General features: G+C 39.7%; 1 protein-coding gene across 1 annotated transcript in view; it reads right to left on the reverse strand.

Moving 5' to 3' along the window:
- P2RY8 (P2Y receptor family member 8) overlaps positions 1–23,264 on the reverse strand; it is a 32,922-nt gene extending 9,658 nt beyond the window's left edge. Inside the window, exons 1-2 of the mRNA XM_058829729.1 lie at positions 23,190–23,264; positions 19,619–19,704 (exon numbers count right to left, since the gene is read on the reverse strand). The gene's annotated coding sequence lies outside the window, so the exon portion shown is untranslated. The remainder of the gene's footprint in view (positions 1–19,618; positions 19,705–23,189) is intronic.
- Between the last annotated feature and the right edge of the window lie 212 nt (positions 23,265–23,476).

Raw genomic sequence — 23,476 nt, forward strand, 5'->3', positions numbered from 1 at the left:
ATCTCTAAAAGCCAAGTTTGGTTCACTCAGTGAAGATGTGAATCTAAGTCTTCTAAGAAATTTCTTTGTATTTGGGCTTCCTTGTTCTTTTAGCTGATTTTTTTTCCTATGGTTTTGTTCTGAGTATCATTATTACAAAGGTCAGAAACAGTTGCCAAGCCGGTAGTTATATTATCGCAAAGGCATTATTTGATGTTTTAACTTACTTTCTTTTAAGAAAAACATTTGGGAAACGACACTACTACCCTCTGTGCACTTGTCTGTGCAACTATTACTGAGCAAAGAAGACAAAACTGAAAGCATCTGACTAGCTATGATATTCCTGACTTTCCATGCCATTTAGCTTTAAAAAAATAGAACTTTTCTTAATTTCTTATTTTTCACCAAAGAACACTCAGATAAAGGACATAAGTAAACCAAATGTATACCTTCACTGCACAAGTGGCATATTTTTTACAATGAAAAGGTTAAGTTATATTCATTATATTAATCAAAAACTCTTTCAGAGAGAAATGCCAGTCTTTATTTAGTACACACAGTCAAAGTAAACCCTGTGGTGGTTATAGCTCTGACCTCAAACCATCAGGGCAAGGTAAAACAAAAGTGTCTTCTCTCCACAAGGATTTCACATTGAGAGGTCTAAAACCCTCTGGTTTTTTTTTTCACCAAGAAAATAAAGAAGCATTAGCAGTTTTTTTATGTAGTGGAGGGGTGCATACCTCCTCCTGTTAGAGCTTGTTAGCTGTACCAATCTAGAGAGAAACTACTCTATTCAAAAGTGAAGAAAAATAATGCTGTCATTTCTGCCTGCTAGGGACTATTTCTGTTCTCCAGCCTAACAGAGTAAAAGCAGCCACTTTCCAAGACTGAACTAAAAAATTCTCACTGTGAAATTTAAATATACAGATGAGAGGCAAAAAAACTCCACAAGCAAAGACTGCACCGAATCTTCAGAACTAGCTGAGTGGTAAAATTAAATGCACATACCTACTTTCAAATTTCCTGTGTCTGCCCTGGATTATGCAGTTTTGCTGATAGTTGAATTTTAGTTCCCTTAAACCTTCACCTTTTCTAAGTATAAATCAGCAAAGGCAGGATTCTCTGCTGGTGTTAGCAACATTCACCCTAATTTAGGTAAGATTTACATAAACATATCCACTGTCATCTGTATCAATGAGCCAGTTCAAAGTGAAACTCATCAATGTGGTCTTGAAAACTAAAAATCTTTTTCTGCAGTAGTCAGGTTCTTGGAAATATTAAGTCTGTGGGCCAGTATTGACAAAAAAACTCTCAGCATCTGAAGTATGATTTTACAGTTCAAGTGCTACTTAGATTACAAAATGAAGCAGTTGCAATTATAAAAATGCTGTGCACAAAACCTTAGCTCAGTTGAAACCCAAGTTGTGTAACTCCACTGATAAATTTTGTAGGCTGGTTACAGTCAGAGTAAGCATCCTAAACTGGATTTGAAGACATTCCAGTTTAAGGGCTAATAGCTAGAATATTGTATATATGTTGATCTTTCCTACATAAGCAGACTTTGTAAGCTTAATTTTTTGAAGACTGATACTTTAAAAGAGATTAGCAAAGCTAAGGCAACAGAGGAGTTCAACATATCAGCTCAGGAATTCCTTCTATAGGACGTAGTCTTTTGTGATCACTGCCCATGTGCACACTTGTATTTCCCAATAGCACAAGGTAACTTTCCTCTGGGTGAAACCATGCTGTCTTGCGCAAGGAGAAAGAGCCATGCAGGCAGCTCCTGAAACTGTTGATTCCTGGCAGGGAACCTTCACTTAAATGGACCACAGTGCTTGTCAGATGGTGCAGGGCCATGAAAAATCAGCTTGTAAACCTCCCTTTAACTCCTCTGGCAAATATCCTGTATAGTGTGGAGTTATCCTGTGCCAGAGGGCCCTCCTGACTTTATTTAGATGGCAAGATGAAGAAAAATGTTTTTATAGAACTTTGATGAAATTGCCTGATCTAGTAGAAAATTAAATAACACATGAACTGTTTCCCTTTATAACTTTAAGTTTTTAAATATTATCTGTATTCAGGATTGACAGACAATGGCTTCTGGTCATCAACTACTTCCCTCTACGAGTAATTGCCTCACACAGCTGTTGTGAGAGCCAGAGGAAAAAGTGTAGTCAATAATTTCCCTTCTGACCTCAAATTCCAGGAAGCGAATTTACCAGTTTATTGGCACAAGGCATTCATGGCAGACAATATGACAGATTCCTCACAGAGAATCCCTCAGTCTTCAGAAACTTGGTGGTCTTACACTGAATCTGTGTGCTCCAACTAGTATTTTACAGCAAACAAATACATATAAAAATACACACGTACATACAAGCATATGTGTATATATATTCTGTTTGAAATCTCTATGTTCTATCTTTTCATCTCTCTTTTCTGTGAAGCTCTCTTCAAGTGTTTCCTCTCCTGATCAGTCCACAGAGGAATTGAGGTAGAGTTGCTGCATGCTCTTGAAGATTATCTTTAGAGATAAAAATTAAAAAAAAGAAGAAAGAAAAGAAAAGAACCTCAGATGATGTTTTTTTCTCATACTTGCACTAAGGATTTGACAGTCTGTACCTGTTGATCGATTTAGCTTTATGTCCATAAACAGGACAGGCCATGAAGTTTTGCAGGTGTACCTGAAAGGATAATTTGGTGTGGTATTTGGGAAATGTTTTGAGCAAACAATGTAGAGTCATTCTAACAGCCATATAACATACTGGGGCCAGAAATGTTTATCAGGGTATATCAAATAACTTGGTTGAGCATGGTAAGCTGTCTTCAGCTTATGGGCCTTTTTCCACTGCTTCCACTAGTTGATCTCAGTAGATTCAAAATATTTTTCTACCTTCTATATAAATAGATGTGTCCCAAAAAGCCTGTGCTGGATCTATAACAAGTGGTGATGTGTAAAAACACAGGATGAATTATTGTTCCTCTTATTAATTAAGATCTATACAAATAGGCAAAACTCTTTCCACAGCAGTAGTACTAAGTGGCAGGATTTGGGCCTTTCCTGCCTGGTCTTTGCTACAGCTATGGATTTGTCACCCACAGAAATCTAAGTGTCTATTTTAGGGCGAGTTGGAAAGCGTTTACTGTACTGGGTGGATCGCCAGTGACTGCAGTATTTGCATACACAGTCACTTCCATAGTAAATGTGGGTGTTTGAAGCTGATTCCAGCCTGTTTTAAACATCCTGTTGATTCAGATCCTGATTTCCTGGAGGTGAATAATTGCATGGAATCTGGAATCTGTCAGAATCTGAGCTAGTTCACTAAAACATAATTGACCCCTTTCACACTTGGATCACTCAGCTGCTACTTTTAAATGACCAGGTCAGCTTTTGTGTGGAAATGAATTGGCACAGAACAGGATCAAATAGGATTAAATGCACTGTTTTACCCGTATCCTTCTCCTTCCACCTTTGTGTGTCAAAGCCTACAGTCAGTTTTACATGATCATAAGGACTCAGAATAAAAATTATTTTGTCTTCTGGTCCTGCTGCAGTACTTGCTCAGCACATATCATTTAGCCCTTACTGGCGGACCATGGAATTGTCTCCTGCTCTCCCTCCAGGTGCCTTCTGCAATGTTCTGGCAGTGAACTCCTGCAGACTGGGCGTTCTCCAGACTCTCACGTCAGTTTGCAGCAATTCTTACATCAGTCCTAGTGAAAGCAGTCTTGGCTGAAAAATAAGAGACCAGGGGCTCTGTAGGAGCTAAACTGATGTGCACTGTGCAGCTTTCTTGCATATCTTATTCTCTGCTCCCCGAAAGGGTAAGAGGAGCTAGATATACAGAAAGAATGAGCCTTGTTTCCTGTCAAACCATACATCTTACTGGAAGGCTTTGATACAAAAATGAGCTGTTGGAGGCACTTTGGTATGACTGGAACTGATATTGCATTCAGCCATTCTCCTGTACCTCTTGTCAGTACCCACTGGAAACAGGTGACTGCATATATTTCAGGAGGAGAGGTGTGCCTGGGCTGACAAAGGACTGGGAGACAGAAATGTATGCAATTCAAGGCCGTGGCAAAAATGAGCTGATTGCCTGGCACTTTGGGTGATGCTTCCTTTCCAGCTTGGCCTGAAAGGACTGGTGCTTGGGGCTCATCTCAGATCATCTCCATGAGAAATCTTGCACTGTCACAACTCTTTTCTTTGCCTATCAATACTGCTTATTGTCACAGCTCAGAATGTGAACCCTGAATTGTACTACTGAGCTATATGTGAGCTGTACTTTTCAGGAGTGATGTTCAGTTGCTCATGTATATGGTCACATATAAGTGGTTGTGGTTCTCTGCTAGAGAAAGTTTCTTCATTTTTTTAACCAATTGCCATCACCATTCAATAGTATTCAAGCAGCAGTCATGGGGTACCCTGGCTGATTCTGCCTTTTAATTACAATCATATCATCTGCGGAGGCCCCATAGCATGACCAGGATGCATTTCTCTCAGGAGCAGTCCTGTAGGTCTGGTATTCATGCAGCTCACAGTGAAGAGAGTTAGCTCTCAGTGCTGTATGCACAGCACCTCGTAGCTCTTTGCTTCATAGATAGAAGCAAGATCATTGTTTCCAAGCTTGCGCAAAAGCACTTTGTTCACATACAGAAAGAACTGAAAATTGGCTTCTATGCAAAACTCACAGCTTATGTTGAGCATCAATAACTGCAGCTGTGCTGCTTGTGGCTGACAAAGGACACAATATGGACTTGCAAGCACCTGAACAGTGCAGAGCTCATCTAGCCAAAGGAAGGGTGCACAGGTAAAAGGAACCTCAGAAACAGCAGACTGCAGGAGAAGATATCACCTAGTTTTAAAAGCAGAATCATATATGCACAGAAAGGAGAAGCAAAGAGCTGACATAACTATTACTTTCTCCGTGATTAACAATTTTTTCTTGACTTCTCCTCAGCTTGGCAATTTGATAACCGTTAGAGGTATGACTGGTAGCATACAAGAAGTAGAGATTATAAAATGGGAAACAAAGGAAAAGGATTTCTAAGAAAAACTCCATCTTTAGTCCAGCATCTTTGTGACCACCTGAGTTATCACACTAATACAAAGAGCTATAATAGGAATAGCACACTGAAATCACATCTGCTTCATTCCTCTTAATATCCTCAAGTACAGGTGAGACAAGAAGTCAAAGTTCAGCTTTTCAGCTGAACCTGACTGCAAGTGACATGGTATTCAGAGTTTGGTCTTCTCTCCAGTCCTCCCTGCACTTAACTTAAATGCATAAATAAGAGAGAAATTGGATTCTGTCCTTGTCTTACATATTCTTTTTGCTTGGAGAAGTATATAAGTGCTCCAAATATAGTCAAATATATGCTGATACATTATTATAATGAATGTTACCTATGAAATAATCACAGGCAAAAGTCAAACATTCTGAAGCTGGTTTGTGTGGGGGAGCCAGTCCAGGTCTCACAGGCTGACAACACCTTGATGTATCAGCCACTCCTCCCAGTTCTGTATCACCCTCAAACTCTTTGAGGCTGCAATCTGTCCCTTCACGCAGGTCATGGAGGAATAAATTGAACAAGACTGTAGCCAGAACTGGCCCCTGTGGAACAGCCCTAGCAACAGGCTGCCAGCTAGACTCTGCTCTAAGGCAATTTTGATGACTGGTACAGTTATACTTCAATAAGATACATATAACAGTAGAGGACTAGGAGACAGTTCTTTGGAGACAAAATTTTGGCTGTTAGGAGCCCTAGAGATCTTTAAGTGATTACCACAAAATTAATTAATGAAATGTTTTTTATTATTAATTAAATTTAATTATTAATTAATTGTTTAATTATTAATTACTAAAATATTACACATTCCTGCACTTTCAGTGTGTAACTTGGCAAGAGATGCATAGAAAAATGATATAGATGCACTTAAGAATAAAGGAAATGTTTGGTGCAGATGGTGCCATCAGGAAAATACGCTTTGACCTAGACTAAAATAGGGCAATGTTTCTGTTACTGAAAATTAATGTTATTGTTTTTAAACTAAAAATTAGAGCAAACTGGCACAGAAAAGCTCAGGATGACATGTATTTAGTGGTGGGAATGTTATTAAATCCTCTGCAGTCTTAGTAAAAAGGACAGGAAAAGGTGTTAATAAAGCCCATGAAGGAACCAGACAAACAGTTGCTACATGTGAAGTGTGTGAAGCACATCACATAAAAGAGTGAGCCACAAAAAACCACAGATACATAAAAATGACCAGTTAAATGAAAAGTGTAAAAATGCTGAGGCTGATTGCCCTTGTTTTCAGCTGGGAATCTGACCTAATTTAGAAATCTGAGAAGTCTGATGACAGAAATTGACTGTTAGGAATAGTATGGCCAAGGCACACACTGATACAGCCCTGCCAAAATGGGCCATGCTGCTTCAGGATCATGTAATACTGTTGCATTACATGGAAGCTTTGTGTCACATCCAGTAAACAATTCAGCTACATCAACACAAGACAGAATTCCCATGGGCTGAAGGCTGTGACTGGAAGACTGCATCATCACACAACGAGGATGGTAAATGTGGCAGTGAAGTATTTGGGATAGAAAAATTAGCTGTGAGAGCAAACAATACAGAAATAACAAAACCTTTCAAGTACCCCTAAACAAACTAGGAAAATACATTGTGGCAATGTGTGTCTTCAGGCACATCAAATGTGATTCCTTGTGGAAATCAGCTGTTCAAGACCCAGTGAGGAGTTCTTCATAAGATGAGGATTAACAATTTTTGGCTCGGGCCTTTGCCATGCTGTATCTCCACTGCTGCAGGAGCACTCACCTGAGGTCTCCTCCTTCCCAACTTAGACACCAGAGTGTGTAGCCTATAGACTATTGCAAATAAATTTTCAGTTTCAACTGCTTAATTGAGAATTGTTAGCAAACGGCAAGCTTGAAACCTGAGGGCTTGAAACCATGAGGGCTTCCCTATTGAAAGGTTTTGGTTCTCTTTTTCACTCTCCTGTAATGCATAGATCATGAAGAAGAATTGCCATTGGAAGCTCCTTTGCAGCAGACACCTGACACATTGGCAGTGGCTGAGATGTGATCCCAGCCACCACAGCAGCCCCCTTCTTTTCTGGAACCCCAAGGATGCCCTCGGTTCCAGAAAAGAAGGGCCTTTTGAAAATCCAGCCTGCTCCCTAGCTCACAGTGAAGAAACAACAGTACCAACTACTTTCTCACTTCTCTTTCTGAGGACAGTGAGGGTTATCTATTTTCTACTATTACTTAGCTCCCAGCTCAGCTTTGGGACTCATGGCTCGTGCTTGCTCATGAGAAGTTCAGGGGCTCAGAGCCATCACGGGGTTTTCCCACAGCGCTGCCAGGACTATGTTCTCCCCAGCCCTGCTGAAATCCCCTGGAACCTGGGCCCACTTTCTGCATTTGCACATGGCACACAGCCAGCACCCTGGTGTGGCAATCCCTTGGCAGTGGAGAGGCCTGGTGGGACATGCGAGATGCAGTCACCTGTGCTTGTGACAGTCACTGAGCACTACAGCCTGCGGGGGGGTTTAATGTGGTTTGGCAAGCAAATGAAGGAAAATGCCAGTGTTTGGAAGCTCTTTCAGGGAACTGAATGAAACAGACCTGAGTCCTTTTTATTTTAACATCTCAGAAAGGCTTTTATAAAAGCCTAAAGGCAAGGTACATTTCAGGAGAGCAACTTTAGTTTCCTTTCTTCTTCTCTGTGTATTTCTCTGTTTTACATTGCCTATTGTCATACAAATATACAAGAAAAGAGAGAAAGAAGAGGAAAGGAGTTTTAACCTTTAAAATAAATCCATTTTCTTAAGGATTGTGGTTTAATAAAGGCTGTGCAAAAGAACCTGGAAAAGCAAAATAAATTCTCAGAATCCCTTCTAGTCCCAACCATCCATCCATCCATGCATGTGAGCAAACCATAGTGCCAACATACTAAAGATAAGAGTGCAGTGACAAAAGATGTTTCACCACACGATGTGGGGAAAGATTTTTACAAGTTAGACCTAGCTGCTCAGTGTAGTTCCTCTTTCCATTCTCTGAAATTCTTTAAAAATAAATTGCACACACAAAAAAACAACTTTCAAAAGCAGTTTCCTGTTTAGTCCTCCCTTCACTCCCACACCATCTCTATAGATGCTTCTTAGATGTACTATAAACTACATGTAAAAGTTACTTGTATTTGTACAGCGTGGGTTGATCATTTTTAGAGCATTCTATTACAGCATGATGTAAACTAAGCTCAAAACCCTCAAGGCTTGTAATTTAGTTTTTTTTTACCTGTTTCTTGAATGAAAAATAAATCTATCCCTTTTTTTTACCAAGACCAGTAGAAAGAGAAGACCTAGAAATTCACCAGCTCAAACTTATCCTTTCTTTTTAAAGGTTATACAATCACAACAGGAAATATTTTGAAATGGTGACACTAATCACAAGACAGAGTACTTTTTAGACTGAACAAGTTCTTGTATTAGTCCACTATTTTTAGGTCACATCACATGCCAACTCATTGCCATTTGCATTAGTAGTTTTTTTAGTAGTTTTTTTAGTAGTTTTTTCTCTTTGTTTTTTTTTCCCCACTTCTTTACACACCTGATGCAAAAACAATATGTGAAAAAATATGCTGATTTTGCCTTAAGTCCTTAGAAGGCATTCAAATATTTTAAGAATCAGTCCTTAGTAGCGGCATTTCTGACTATTTTTTTGCAAAAGCAAAAGCAAATGCAAATTTGTTTCCTGCTGCCAAAACTCTCAATGAGAGCGTAGCAACAATACTTTGACCAGTATGTCAGTGGGCTCCCCACAATGTCATGGTATCCAAAGCAATATCACTTTAGATTAGATTTTAGACTAGATTAGAGTAAGGAGCCACCTTATTGAACATGCCTGTGTAAAAGGAGCTGGCACTCCAAAACCACTTCTGAAGCGCTGGGATGAAGTGGACTGAAGGCACCACTCACAGTAAACTTCCTCATTATTGCTCCTGCAGAGAGCCATGTCAATGAGGTGAAAATGTTAATGACTTCTTTGTATCTCTGTGTGAAAAAGCCTTCTTACAATTACAAGAAGTCAATGATTAAGAATCAAGTCTCTTCTGAGGGTTGACTGGATTGACAAGAGTTGACAAGACTGTAGGTGTGTTCTTGAGGTTGATAAGCAGAACATCTTCAATTCCAGTTCTCTCTCGCTCATTCAATGTCTTCTGAAAAATCACTTTCCTACTCTGATACAGTTTTTTTCTTTAAATTATACTAATATTTTTTGCACAACTCAGTTATCTTGCTGCTGATGGTTCAAGGAATATTAGTGTCTTGCTTTGTAAATGCTACAAGAGTTATAAGGAGAACATTTTGAGTGGCTTTTGAAATTGAGCACTTCCTTGAACTTTAACTGATGATATAATGAGACTTCCTAAATCAATTATCAAAATTTAAGCTCTATTTCTTTAGAGGTAGTGGATATTTTTTTTCTGCATGAATTATAATAATGTAATAATATCATAAGAGGAAAAATCTCCACAAACTGCAGGGTACTATAAGATTCTGTGGGTCTCAAATGACTGAATACCTCATATTACAGAATCAGTGTATTATTTTGTATACTGGATTTCTGATGTCTTGATCTTGTTACTAGTGAAGCAACAGTTCAGCTGAAAACCAGGAAAAAGGCTTCCTTTAGAAACTGGGTGTAAAAAGAGATTGTGGTTAGATTTGCTCAATCACAAAAAAAAAAATAAAAAAATATATATAAAAAAGACACAGGAGAACAGCAAGTACCTTGGTGAGTTAAAACAGAATGTAAATTCACAGAGAGAGCCCAGTGCCCAGTGCACCACCATCCACACCTACTCTGCCTTGGGTTGTAGAAATGTAAGTTTCTATACCTGGCTGCCACTGAGTTTCCATGGCCACATCTGAGGTCACCTCATCAGCTCATAAATGGGCATTTTACCATGAAATACAGAAAACCAGGACACTGAGCAGCAAGAAAAGTAGACAGAAGCACCTTAGTCTCTGAGAAAGCTTCAGTTTTGACACTTTGTGGAGGGTTTCAAGGAGAACTCTAGACACAACCATGTATTATGAAATTTATTACCTGAAATTTCTGCTGCAGTGAGATGTTTGCATCTGTCTTATCTCATAAAACCCAGAAGTATCAAAACCAGCAACAAGAGTTCTAGTCACACTTCCTAAATATTACACAGTGGGGAGCTGGGAGATATGAATTTATTTCTCTCTTTAGAATGATGGGATTTAAATCTACACCCCGCACCCCGCCCCTCCCCAAAAAAAAATAAAAAATAGGATTTTCTATTAATTACTTCACAGAAAATATATAAGTTACATTGAAATAGGAGATGCATTTTGGATGTCTTTTCCTCTCAAGTACTAAACAAACACTACAGTTTGTTTTTCTCACCCATGGAGTTTATATCCCAGTGGTACCATGCAGCCTGGAACAAATTCAGCTGCAGGAGTAAAGACAAGTTGTAGATAAATAACATTATGATTAGTGCATTTGTGCAAGAATGTTTGGTTCCAATCAGGCCAGATAAACATCCATAGTCTTTAGGGAGTGCCCTAAGTATCCACAGGACTAAAGAGCATGGCATTGGCATTTTGTTTCTTTCTGGATCCCTTGGAGGATGTACTCCAATCAGTGTTTGGGCAATTTATGGTATGCTGGGTCCTCAAACTGATGCAGCACAAGGAACAGTCTTCCCCCCACTCAATAACTGTGGCTAATTTCAGGCCTTCAGCCTGAGCTGGGTATTAGGATGTACAGGCTTCTGAGGACTTAGTGACTGGGGTTCATAGTTTTGATAATGGCATCTTTAGCAGAAGCTGAGCAGCAGCAGACCTCAGTCTCAAGTTTTAGCACTTAGTGACAACAAAATAATATTTAGGCTCCTAAAGCCATTTTCAGCGCTTGCATAAAGGCAAGAAATTTGAAATTCCACCTGTAACGAAAGTCTTCTCCTTCAGTGTAGGATTGGAGTGGAGCCCAGTCAGGCATATAAACATGCTTGAGGCCTGATGCTAGGCATATAATGTGAGTCAGAAATGCACATTTGCTTTGCTCTGCCTCCTGGGATTATGCCCCTTTTGCAGAAGGATCTCTTATTCTCCTAGCTAAATCACCCACTGGTGAGCATAGTCCCACACTGGATGGATGGTCTTCATCCTCTATTGTAAGAATCAGTGGCAGTCAAATAAAAATACTTGTCTTTCCTGCTTTCATTGCCATCCAAATTGCTTTTGCCTAGTTCAAGAACCCTGGCAGGTCTTGCAGAATGTACTGCCACTCAGTCAGTCTTCCAGATCATGAAGTTAAAATGTCTTACTAAACTCTTTGAGAGTAGATATCAAGCAGACTAGGAAAGACATTCATCACAGAAAAGCTATCTGGCTCAACTCCACATTTTTGTACCATTCTCCCAAGCAGATAGAAGGTAATTGTGGAAGTGTTGAGAGGGTGAGTTTGGTAGATGGGTGTGATGCTTTCATTGCAAATCATCTGGCTGACTGTTCATGTATCTTTTCCCCCTGAGACAGACCGGGGTGAAGTAGGGCTGTTTCTTGTTGAACAAAAATTCCTGATTTTGTTGTTTGGATGGATGATCTCATGATGGTGAGCTTCAGCTTACAGGGTTATAGGTGTCTACTTGCTCTAAAGGGTCTTGCTAAGACCCTTCACACATTTCCCCTTTCTGGCTGAAATGGGAGAAGAACACTATGAAGATCCCCAAATTGCACTGACTACATCTTCCTGCCAAGGGGGGCAATTGCACAGGGAAATATTTAAGAAGCCAAGCCAGAGGGAAGGACTTTGGTGAGAATGAAAGCTGTGCTCATTGAGCTACAAGGCTCAGGTTGGCCTCAGAGCAGAGACCAACCAATGATTTTTTAACAGAACAAGGCTCACGGGACATATATGGAGGAGATTACACACACCTTCTTGTGCCAGCACGAGACCTCAGCTATCTCTTGTGACATCCTGTCATTGCTGCCATGACTAACTCCTATCAGTGGGTATGTGGGTACATCACTGTGAAGGACAAGCTTTGAGGAAAGCAGCAGATGATCAGTCATTTTCAGTGTTGTGTGGTGACAATATGATCCTATCTGTGATGCAGGCTGTCAAAATAAAACTCTGTCAGAAGGGTGAATGAGAAGACAATGATATTTTCAGTGGTAAGAGACTGACACCACCTCTCCCCCCACTCCTAGTAAACTGTTGCCTACTCTTCAACTCTGTCTTGCTGTTCTGATGAAAACTACCCTAAAGTTTGCTTGGCTTTTATAATCCTAGTTGGTTGGAAGGATGTACAGGTCAACTTATTCATAGACTATAAATGAAGAAGAAAAGCACACATAGAGATTCTCTATTAAAGAGTTAAGAGGAAGGGAGGAGAAATAAGGAAGTAGTGGTTGAAACAATCTGCTTTTAAGCAAAGAAAAAAGTTAAGAAATACTTGATAACATTTGAAACGGTGTATAAACAACACAGAAGAGCCCCAAACTAGGTGTTTTCTTTCTTTTTTTCTTGGGGATGTGGGTGTTCATAACTAGTGGAAACTGCAACGAGAACTTCAGAAATGGAAACACTACACTTTTAGCCAAAACAACAAGCAGTTTTCTCACTCACCCATATCGAAACATGAAGTGAAGGGATTATTTCTAATAAGGAGAAAAGAGGTTGGTTTCCAAACCCTTTTGGTGTAGGGTAGCACAATTTTTTTTCTATCTAGTTTTATTTGATATTTAATTTGATTTAATTTGAGATCGAGTGGATCAAAAGTATCTAAAACAGAGCAAGCACATTAAAACCCTTTGTGGGGTTTGCCACAAAGGGTTCACTGGGACTATCAGCGTCAAAAAGATAAATACAAACTGATTTGCAAAGAACATTTACATACTATGTAATTCTGATCTGAGAATGCTCTGTTGGCTTCTAAAAAATTGTACCATATTTGGCTGTTTCTCCACTGGGGAAACACTCTTGTTGTTTGTCATGACTGATAGCAGTGTTTCAGCAGCAGTACAAACTTTGTAGCTCTAACATATAAAAAAAAAAATTATGCATAAGACATGTTACAGATGTATTCAAAAGTGCTGTTGTTTGCAACTGTCTGTATGTAGGGCCTTGCCAAAATCTGTGGCTTAATTTCTTACCATTGTGGGTTGTGGAAAGGATTTAGGTTAAGGATGGTTAGGAGCTTATTAATTTCATAAGTGAAAGAAATGTGAATGAAATAAATATAAAATAAATAGATAAAATTGAAAACAATCTCTATGTTCAAAACTATTTAGAAGTTTAATTGCTGCAAGCTTAACTTTCTGCTTCTACATAATGCCATTTAACACTGTGTATGAAACAATAAGGCAGTGAGTAATAGTCTGCAAGACATTTATTTACCAGCACTACTGGGCGTTATTTACCTTCAATGCCTTTGATGGTTACACATCAAGAGACTTAAGCTTTGGCTCAGATCTCAGAAAAGGAAATAAGTCCCCACAGGTCTCCACAGCACATTCCTCTGGAAGGAGGAAGAGAGCACTGAGACAATAATGCAGAAAGCTCAGCCTGAATCTATTGTCATCCTCCCAGAAGAAGGTAAAGGGGCACAGTAACACTGGGCTGCAGAAATGGAAGGTGAGGGCCAGGGCTCTGAGGAGCACAGTGGAGATGAGAGAGAGAACCTGCACTGAGATGCTGGGCCAGGCAATTCTTTCTATCAGTCAGGCAATGAATGCTACTCACAGAAACAGAGTGGGCTGCTTAGACTCAGAATTGGAAGACTGGTGTTTCAGTACGCTTTCTTATCAGACAAATGAAGTCCATGGGTGAGCATGTAGCCCCATCTGTAGGGGAAAGATGTGATATGGGAGAATCCAGAAGGGAATGTGGTAGTCCTGGGCAACTGTCAGCCAGAAAGGTATCAAACACTTGTTCACTTTATTGTTAGCATAGACGCAAGAATGTAGATAAAACCCAGAGAGCTACTGAGCCCAGCTGCTGTCCAGCTTCGTTTGGAAAGGAACTTTGGTCTATATACATGAGTCTATATTTCTTCTCTCTCTCTCAAAAAATGGGAAATGGTTGATAAAGAGTGAAAGTCCTGAGATAATCTAAGTTTCTGAGCATTGCATAAATTTTTTTTGGCCAACTGGATGAAAGCCTGGAATCCAGACATTAATTCCACTTAATGTTTTTTAGTTCTTTTCCCTGATTAGTGCAACTGCATATAGTTTTCTGTGCATAATGGCCATAATAACTCAGGAGAAGTTAGTAGATGTGTGCATTGGCAATAAGGATTATATTCACTATATATTAATCCATTGTAAGTCACAGTAAGAAAACAGACTAGTGTTTTCTACTGTCCTCATAGTCACTGGATCCACGCATGTTGGTGTTATGTCCCCTTATGAGGCAGTGTCACCATCTCGTCCTAACTGTTCAAAATTACTTTCACCCAACCCTTTTTTCCATCAGGACTGAAAACAAGGAAAATGTATATCAGAATAGAAGACAAAGTATTTCTTGTGGATAAAAATATCCTACACCAAATGCTTCTTGACCTAACATGTGACAGACCCAGTTTATGAATGAACCATATATCTATCTTGCATTAAAGGAAGTGAAAGAATTTAGCATTCAGTTCTCTTGGGCCCATAGCTGGACACAAAAATATCTTTAATATATAAGTATGGCTTTATTTCTAACACCTGGCACACTTTGAATGTATGGCCGGTTCTTTGTGAACATACTCCTACTTATTTTATTCAGGTTTATTAGAAAAGCTTAAGCTGATGACCCAGAGAGGGTTTGAACTTTTTTACTTTGCTAGGGCAGGTGTGGACAGGGGAGCATTTAAGTCTCCTGTAGCATGTTAGTGTGAACAACAAAATTGCTAGCAATGGCAAGCTGCAACAGTGAGGTTTTTATTTCAAACTTGAGAAAGTCAAATCTCCAGGTGACCACATGCACTTTTGAAGATGGCAAAGATTTTCAGTTTTGGGCCCCTTACTGCAAGGAAGACATTGAGGTGCTTGAGAGTGTACAGAGAAGGACAATGGTGTCTGGAGCACAAGTCTTACTAAGAACAGCTGGGGGTGTTGAGTCTGAAGAAAGTAGGGGACTTTATCACTCTCAACAACCAGCTGAAAGGAGGATGAAGCCAGGTGGGGGTTGGTCTCTTCCCCCAAGTAACATCTGATAGGAAAAAAGGAAATGGCCTCCAGGCTGCACCAAAGGAGGTTTAGATTGAATAATAGGAAAATTCCTTCACAGAAAGGGTTGTCAGGCATTGGAACAGGCTGCCCGGGGAAATGGTGGAGTCACCACTCCTGGAGGTATTTAAAAGATGTGTAGATGTGACACTTCAGGACATGGTTTAGTAGCAGACTTGGCAGTGGTGGATTAAGGTTGGACTCGATGACCTTGAGGGTCTTTTCCAACCTAAATAATTCTATTTATGACCACCTCTTTTTCCTTCTACAGTGATGACTACAATAATTCCAAAGACAAGTTAGAGCAGAAAAATAAGCACAACCAAAGAAACTGAATTTTCTGTAATCTGATTGATTTCTTTCTCTCTCTGCTCTCCTGCTGCTAGCTGGCATAGCAATAGTCTTTCTATATGCCAGTATTCCACATTTAGCAAAGTGATTCCCAGGCACTGCTGTGAGAGTTTTCAGTTGGTTTTTGCTGAACTGCAGTGAAAACTGGGAGATGTTGAGAATCCACCGCACTCGGTGTAAACATTTCCAAACCCAGGGTAGACCAATCATATTTGTTATTGATATCAATATTGGCTATGATCTCTGCCCCTCTCATGTGGTGGTAATTATGTACTCAACCCACAAACATTAGCAGAACAGACATGTGAGTTAAACAAACCTATCAACCTACTATAACATGCAAAACTGGACCATGTCCTGTTAGTTTCTCAGAGAAGAGCTGTTGGTGGAAAACATTTTATTTAAAAAGCTCAAAAAAATTTCACAAGTATATATGGTGTTAAATGTCAAACATTTAACATGCATTTCACCATAAAAGACCTCAGTAATGAGTCTGTGAGCGTATTTTATCCACCAAGACTAGATTTTAAGATTAGGTATCTGCACTGCTGAGAATTTCTGAGGTTGCAAAAGCCAGACACATAACAGGAAATTTCATTTTTTCTCCTCTTAAAGGTGTTAAAGGTATGTTTATGCCCCAAGGGAAAAGTCAGTGACCAAGAAGGCACATCTTCATGTGAAAGACTGGGTTCCAGTGATTTTTTTTGACAGGGCTATGCAGTCTTAGGTCACAAATTGGGCTGATAAGGAGATGTATGCAATGAGCAAGGCAGTGTTTAGTCCAGCTTGAGATCTTGATCTTGCTTTTGTTTAACTCACATTCATGTGCTAGCAGCCAGCTTCTGTTAGCTGCAATCATGGATAGGTTGCAAACATTTTGACTAACTATGTATTTCTAAAGACCCCAACAGCTCTGATCAGTGCACTGATTTAAACAGACGATTTAAACACTGTGTAGATGAGATCAGCATCTTTGCAGAGACATGTGATTGAGGGGAATGGAAGGTGTCCCTTATGAAAATGTCTTGTCTTTTCCTTCCACGTTGAAATATTCATAATGCCCATTTATCTCAGGAAGGTTATTGTTCTAGCAGCCTGAATAAATAAACAGCTGAAGATCTTGATAGCCAGAATTTCATCAGCCTGGTTGCTTTTTAGCTGCATGATCCTACTATTGAAATGGTGGAAGTCAACAAGCTGAAGACGGGAAATCAGCCCAATGGCCAAGAAACTCTACAGGTCACAGGCTGGAAAATGGGCATGTTTAAGCTTGCCCTTCACTTAATTTCTGTTGAAACCAATGCCTTCTCAGCAATTTTCCAAAGACATACTCCATCAGAAAAATTTAGACTTTTTTCTCCTGATTGTTCAATTAATTATGCTATACTCTATGTACAATGCACTGCTCAAACTCTTGTCCCAAATGCTAAATAAACAACTTATTTTTCAGCATTTTTATGGCATCAGTGTTGTAGAATCAAAGTGCTTTAGAAACACCTACAAATTTCTTATTTGCAGCCTTTCTCTAATATAAATATTATTTAATCCCATATTGCAAAGAGGAAAGTGAGGAATGAAGGGCCTGACTTGCCTAGGACCCGGTTTCTAAGAGCATTTGGCATTAAATAAAATGTTACTGTTTCAAAGCCACATTTCTATTGACTGTACCTGGATTTGTGAGTACTCAATACTCTGCAAGTCAGATCCAGATATCTTTTAATAAGCATTTGAAAATTATGAACTCAGAGTTGTCTGTTTCTGAAAGCTTAACCCCTTGAAACCAATTTGAAACAAAGTTTCAAACTCTGTAAGATAAGCATCGCATGGGTGGAAGGATGAAGGCACCAGTGAAGGCTTAGGTGTCTCAGAATGGGATCTGCAATAGTCAGAAAAATTATAAGGAACAGTGTGAAGTCAGCACTCTTCACATGCCACACACATAGGTCACCTAGTGCAGACAAAGGATGAGCCTTAAAAACATGAAAAAATGGGGGAAAAAATAGTGAGTCTCACAGAACATACTCTCACAGGGAAAGTACAGGGAGACCTGATCCTTGAACCTCTTTGCCAAAGTTCCTTCTGTTAAAATTCCCTGTTGCCTTTTCTTTCTGGGGCCTAAATATATTTTACTACAACTTTTAAAGATGGTTAATAGAAGAAAAACACTTCCTTTCCCTGAATGATAAGCAGTGGTTAATTTCAGGAAACAGATGCCTTAAACTGCCCTCCAGGTCTGACCATGGGACTTACTATCTGAGCTGGAGATTGCATTAGCCACAAAGCTTCTGGTTACTGCCCATCTTTCACATCAGACACATCCACAAAAAGCAAGTACTTGTAAAGAAGACACAGTTACACTGACTTTATTTAAGCATTCCCCTTAGCTCTCTCAGTCCTGTCAAAATCTGTTTGTTCTTTAATTGCTAATGGATGTCTTCTCTATATTTGTTTCTAAGCATCTTAAGTACTGCTATCTCGTGTTATAAGAAGCAACAGCTATGGTATAATTCCCCAGTAGTCAGAGGCTACATCAGAATTTTCCCTGTTCGGAGGTGAAGCTCTGAAACTCCATCCTAGCTCCATTTCAGGCATTTCACATATATCCTTTTTTTAAGAAGGTGACCTTTTCTCAGCATCACAAAAACTTTTCTCAGCATCTACTTTCAGGTAGAATCAGTGGCAGAATCATATTTTCCAGAACATTACTCAGTCACTAAAATCACAAGGCTGCTTTGCTTTTTCCTGTAGTTCTACATCTCAGTCAGCAAGTGTCCTCCAGCAGCAAGTAGATGAGAGATGAACAATGAGACAGGAAATGGTCTCCCACTAAACAAGTTGTTCACTGATTTTTTTGTGCTGCAGTATTATTCTGTAATATTTACCCTTAGGACTCTGAGTAATATATACCACCTGCACAAGTGAGATTTTACTACATGTAAAGTATGTCAATATTAGTAAATTTAACACTGTCAGAACAGTGCTCAGACCATGAAATTAAATTTCTTAAGCTGTTACAGTTCTGGCATGGTTTTGTCTCAAAACATGCTCCCTCAAAAAACTCTGAGCCACAATCGACTTCTTGATATAGTTCAGGAGATATGACAGACAAAAGACCATCCCAGAAAAGGAGTTTCTATGCAGCCATGATTTTACAGAGGCTGAAAACAGTTATTAGAGGTGTGTCAAATATGCTAAAGATCAGGATATGACTGGTCCCAGCAAATGAAGTGGGAAGTTACTACTGAGTAAAAACATTTTCTGTGTAGCCCACTGGAAGGTTCAGACACACCCATGCTGCCTCCAAGATTTACTTCTATGTTTCTGGGACCTAGATATTTCAGGGGGTTGTCCAGAGTATTTGGGGGAAAGAGCTAAAAGAATCACTTTGCTATCCTGTACAAATCCCCTTTCATCAGCAGCAGCGTGTAACCCAAATTCTGTCCTCTTCCTGTTTACTGCTGTCCAGATCCCACCCTCTGTCCTCATCTATCCTGATTTGTACTACCAATTTTTCTTTTATTTTTTTTTGTCTCATCCTCACCATTTCAGTGCTTACTTATCCACAGTTCCCTACCCTATCTCTCACCACTGCCTGTGTTCCAGGGCAATTTCCCTTTGATCCCTGCAGGGCTTGACTCTCCCAAGGTGAAGTGACAAAACTACAAAAGAGGGTTATTCCCACAGCTTTTAACTGCTGAACCACTGTAGCCCTGAAGTGGGGTCCATTCAGTGTATCCAGGATTCTGGGAGAACAGGATTTCTACTGGGCATGATTTAGAGAGTCTCAAAGACCAATCATGGTTTTTAGAAGTTGGAGAGGAGGCTGGCACAGGGAAGAAAGGAAAAGTCTTAGCAAGATTATTTCTGCCTTTGTGCTTACTCACCTGCTCAAAGCTTGTGCTCCTAAATATTCCCTTATTGCCTCAGCAATTGCCTCATACAGCTGAACTCTGCATGCAACATCCTGCCAAAGAAAATGCAAAACTTTTCATCTTAAATGTTGACCAGACTTACAGGCAGCTCCCTAGGGAATTTGTCTCGCCATCCCACGGCTGATGTTTCCGTGCTGCAGCAGATCAGATTTCCTCTACGACTAAGATCTGCAGAAAGGAACAAACAAGAAATCTTTTATGAATTTAAAAAAAGAAAAAGGGGAAAAAAAAAGAAGAACGTATCTAAAGATAATTACAAATAGTGACACTGGGACAAGTACTGATTTTCTATTTTCTTTCACAGCCTTAAATAAATGGTTCACTAGCTTTGAAACATACCTGTGCAGGACTACAAAAGCTTTAGAATATAGACGTCTGAAGATGAAGAGAAGATAAGGGAGCACATCTTGTTGGTTTGCTATTTTCCCTTCTCATTTCACCTTCAGCAAGTGTGAATCAGGTGCAGTGTATCTCATTGTAAGTAGCCCTAGCTGCTTCATCATGACCATATCAAAGTATAATTTCTGTTCTTATTTCAAGATTTAGTCAGCAGTTGCGAGAGCAAGGATTTTCAATTCACCAGCTGCTGAGCCCAAATTCTTCATGCAGTAGTGTGAACATGTAACAAAAATTGTGCAGCTCTTAATGACCAAGCTTACAGATCCCTGGCTCCAGCCTGAACAACCCTTGGAGCCTCATCAGTCTTTGTGCAAAAAGGCAGAATCTCTCTGTTAGAATATCAATGACAGCCCAATTACTGAGCTGGTGCATGATGCATTCACAGATTTCTCTCTCTTTCTCTGAGTATTTAGCTTTAGCTAAATATTCATCAACAGTGAAAAATAAGATTACTAATGGAAAATTTCTGTAAGGACAGAAGGTTTCCAATCAAAAATATATGAAAAGACACTAGATCAAACTGACATTATCAGGTTCAAAGACGTAGAAAATTAATCCTGTGGGATATTTGTGATTGATTAGCACCAACATTTAGACAAAAATTGGATTATATTACCCATTTTAAAGATATTTTAAGTAACAACCTGAACTCTCAGGCTGAGTCCTTCTCAGGCTTCCTGTGTATAAATAGTAAGCCCAAGAGGAACACCAGCTTGATTTTCCCATTTGAAAGCTGGCAGTAAGAATAATCAAGCCAAAACCACAATCACACAGACATTTAATTATAAATAGAGTTAATTTCATCCAGGAATTCTGGAGGCAGTAGTTGAGGTCCAAACTGTAATGTCATTTCTGTAATGTCATTTTTCAGAGGAGAGCTACATTTCCAAGCTCCTTTTGCACGCTGTGAAGAGCATGGAACCAGTGTGAATAAATTTCCCTGGTAAGAAAACCTCCCTTCTGTCCAACTGAAAGCTTTGCAGACATTAGTTGTCAGCAGCGAAGCCCCCTGAACTTCTGTTTCAAAACAAATTTTTATCTGGAAACGACACAAATGTGAAGTAAAGTTTTTAAGTGGCAATACACGTGTGAAACAGCAGCACATATTTCAGATGTGCGGTGACACAGTATTGGTGTGCCCTCATTTTTGCGCAGGACAGGGGAATATACCACACAATAACTTGTTGTGGCTGAGTTGTGTCTGGGTTTCTCCCCACTGGCCAGTTGGCCAGAACTCAGCAGTTACTGTGGCAGACCAAAGTTACCATACAAGGAGTGACCTTTCTAGTATTTGTTTGTTTTCAGTGCTGTTGCACATAACCGCGACACATAATGTATGCCACCCTCCAACAGAGGAGTGCACCCTTTTCCCACATCAAAGATACTGATGCTGAAAGAGAGCACCGAGAGCAAACATTTTAAATCACCTGAGCTGGCCTTTTCTGTACTAACAGTCATCAGTGAAAGCCTAATTGTCTGCACAGGCAGACATGTCTGAGTTGGACCCAAACCGATGGTGCAAGACAGAAGAGGAATACATAAGCAGTGGGTAAGACACTGGCTGGTGACAGGGGATGCCTGGGTTCAGTTTGCTCTTCCCACACAAAGCTGCTGAGCACTTTCCCTCGAGCCATGCCTATTCAGAAACTGGGAAATGTGACTGCAGGATGGTAGGCACACCTCAGCCAGCTTTCCTCCAGCAAACTACAGCATAGGTTGCAAGTATTTACCAACTAAGGCTATACAGACCTGTAAGGAACAGCAAACTGCTTAGCATTGATCAATCTGAGAAGACTAAGTCTGATGCAAATGTTTCTACCCATGCCACAACCTCCTCCCTAGCAGAATGGCGACATAGTCTCTGGTTGTTTCTAAACAGCTATTTGCAAGGGAAGACTGGGGTTCTTGATCAGATTGCCTGCACTGGGGAGCTGCAAAAACTGGGGCACAGGTCTGGCAGCTGGGATTCATATGAATTCCCCATCTGTAGATACAGTGACAAAACTTCAAGTGGATCACTGAGTTTATTGAGCGTGAAACATATTACAGAGGTCCCATTGCTACTCTAACAGCGATTTCACAAGTAAAATGGAAATTATTTAGGAATGAAGTCCCAACATGGATGGAAATTTTGTGTCTGAATCAAACCAATGCTGTTAAAAGTCCTAACTAGATTCTCCTGACTACTATATATAAAATCCAGAAAGTGTTTAAACCAAACATTCAAGGAGTCATTGTCCAAATATTAAAATTGGTTACAAGCAAAGACTTAAAAACCCACAAATGTCAAAAAAACCCTGAGTCTTAAAAAAACCCACAAATGCCATACCAGTGTATGATTTCACTCAGGGATTAGCATGGCACGGACAACTTCTCTTTCTGTATGGTGAAATGATGACAGGAGATTATTACAATAACTGCCCCACAGATGTCTATTTACTGCTTGTTTCTGAACTATTAAACAAAAAAAAAAAAATGGTTTTCACACAAATAATCTCTCTCCTTATCTATTAAGAGGCAACAAATGCCGTGTGCAAAAGTGCACTGTGTTGTGGGAATTCTTTCTGGTGCCTGTCTGTCTGAGTTCAGCTTTTATGCACCAAAAGACCCTGATGAAATTGTATCATTATATGATATTGTTCCACGGTCACTCCTGTGTGTATGTTGGGCTGTTGCAAACCTCCGTAGTTGTCTCAGAATGAGTAAAGTACGTGACTCTGCAATAGCTTAAGATAGATATCAGGTTCTGATTTACAACTAAAACTGGTCCAAAATTATCTGGGTTTGATTTTTTTTTCTGTCCCCCAACATGTAAAAGCTCATTCTTCCTCTTTTTAAAAACGGAGTTGAAGACACACTATGATTTTTATTACTCTCTCACTAAAGCAAACTGTGCACCTGAGAACTCCTTATTTTGTTAGTGGTTCTTGCAGAATGAACTCCTTAAAACTGGGGATAAGTTTTGTTATGTTTTACTGCTGTATTTGCTATAATAATTCTGACTTCTAAATATGTGCAACACAATTTCTTAATTATCTTTGCTCTATTATTAAGCCATACCATTCTTCCATTATTTCTACAGCTCACAGTCATCTGTCACAAAGAGACCCATGTACTTCTTGGATTGCAGTGAACTTTGTTCTCGCTTCAGATGTAAGTAATAGGAGGGAAAAAAATCAGCCTTGACTGAGTCTGGCTCCTCTGAAAAACTATTATGAATAAACAATCAAGAAGTGAAAAGCTGTACTCCTTACCTGGTCTGAGAGGTACAGTGCACCTTGAAAGCCTCTTAAATGTCACAGAAGAAATAGAAATAGTTGAAAGTTTTTACTCATCCAACCAGAAGACTCAGGAAATGACTATTTTGCAATGATTAACTCCTTCCTCACTTCGAAGCCTTTCAAGTACAGTTCCACCGCAGTTTGGTAACGAATGCTCTGCCCTACACATGATTTCTGTTGCACTGAGAATTTGCACTGAGAATAAGCAGGTGGCCAGAGGAGAAGAATCTGATCACCTCCGTGGAAGAGAAAAACGGCAG

The sequence above is a fragment of the Poecile atricapillus genome, chromosome 1 (assembly GCF_030490865.1).
Source record: "Poecile atricapillus isolate bPoeAtr1 chromosome 1, bPoeAtr1.hap1, whole genome shotgun sequence".
Classification (NCBI taxonomy): Eukaryota; Metazoa; Chordata; class Aves; order Passeriformes; family Paridae; genus Poecile; species Poecile atricapillus.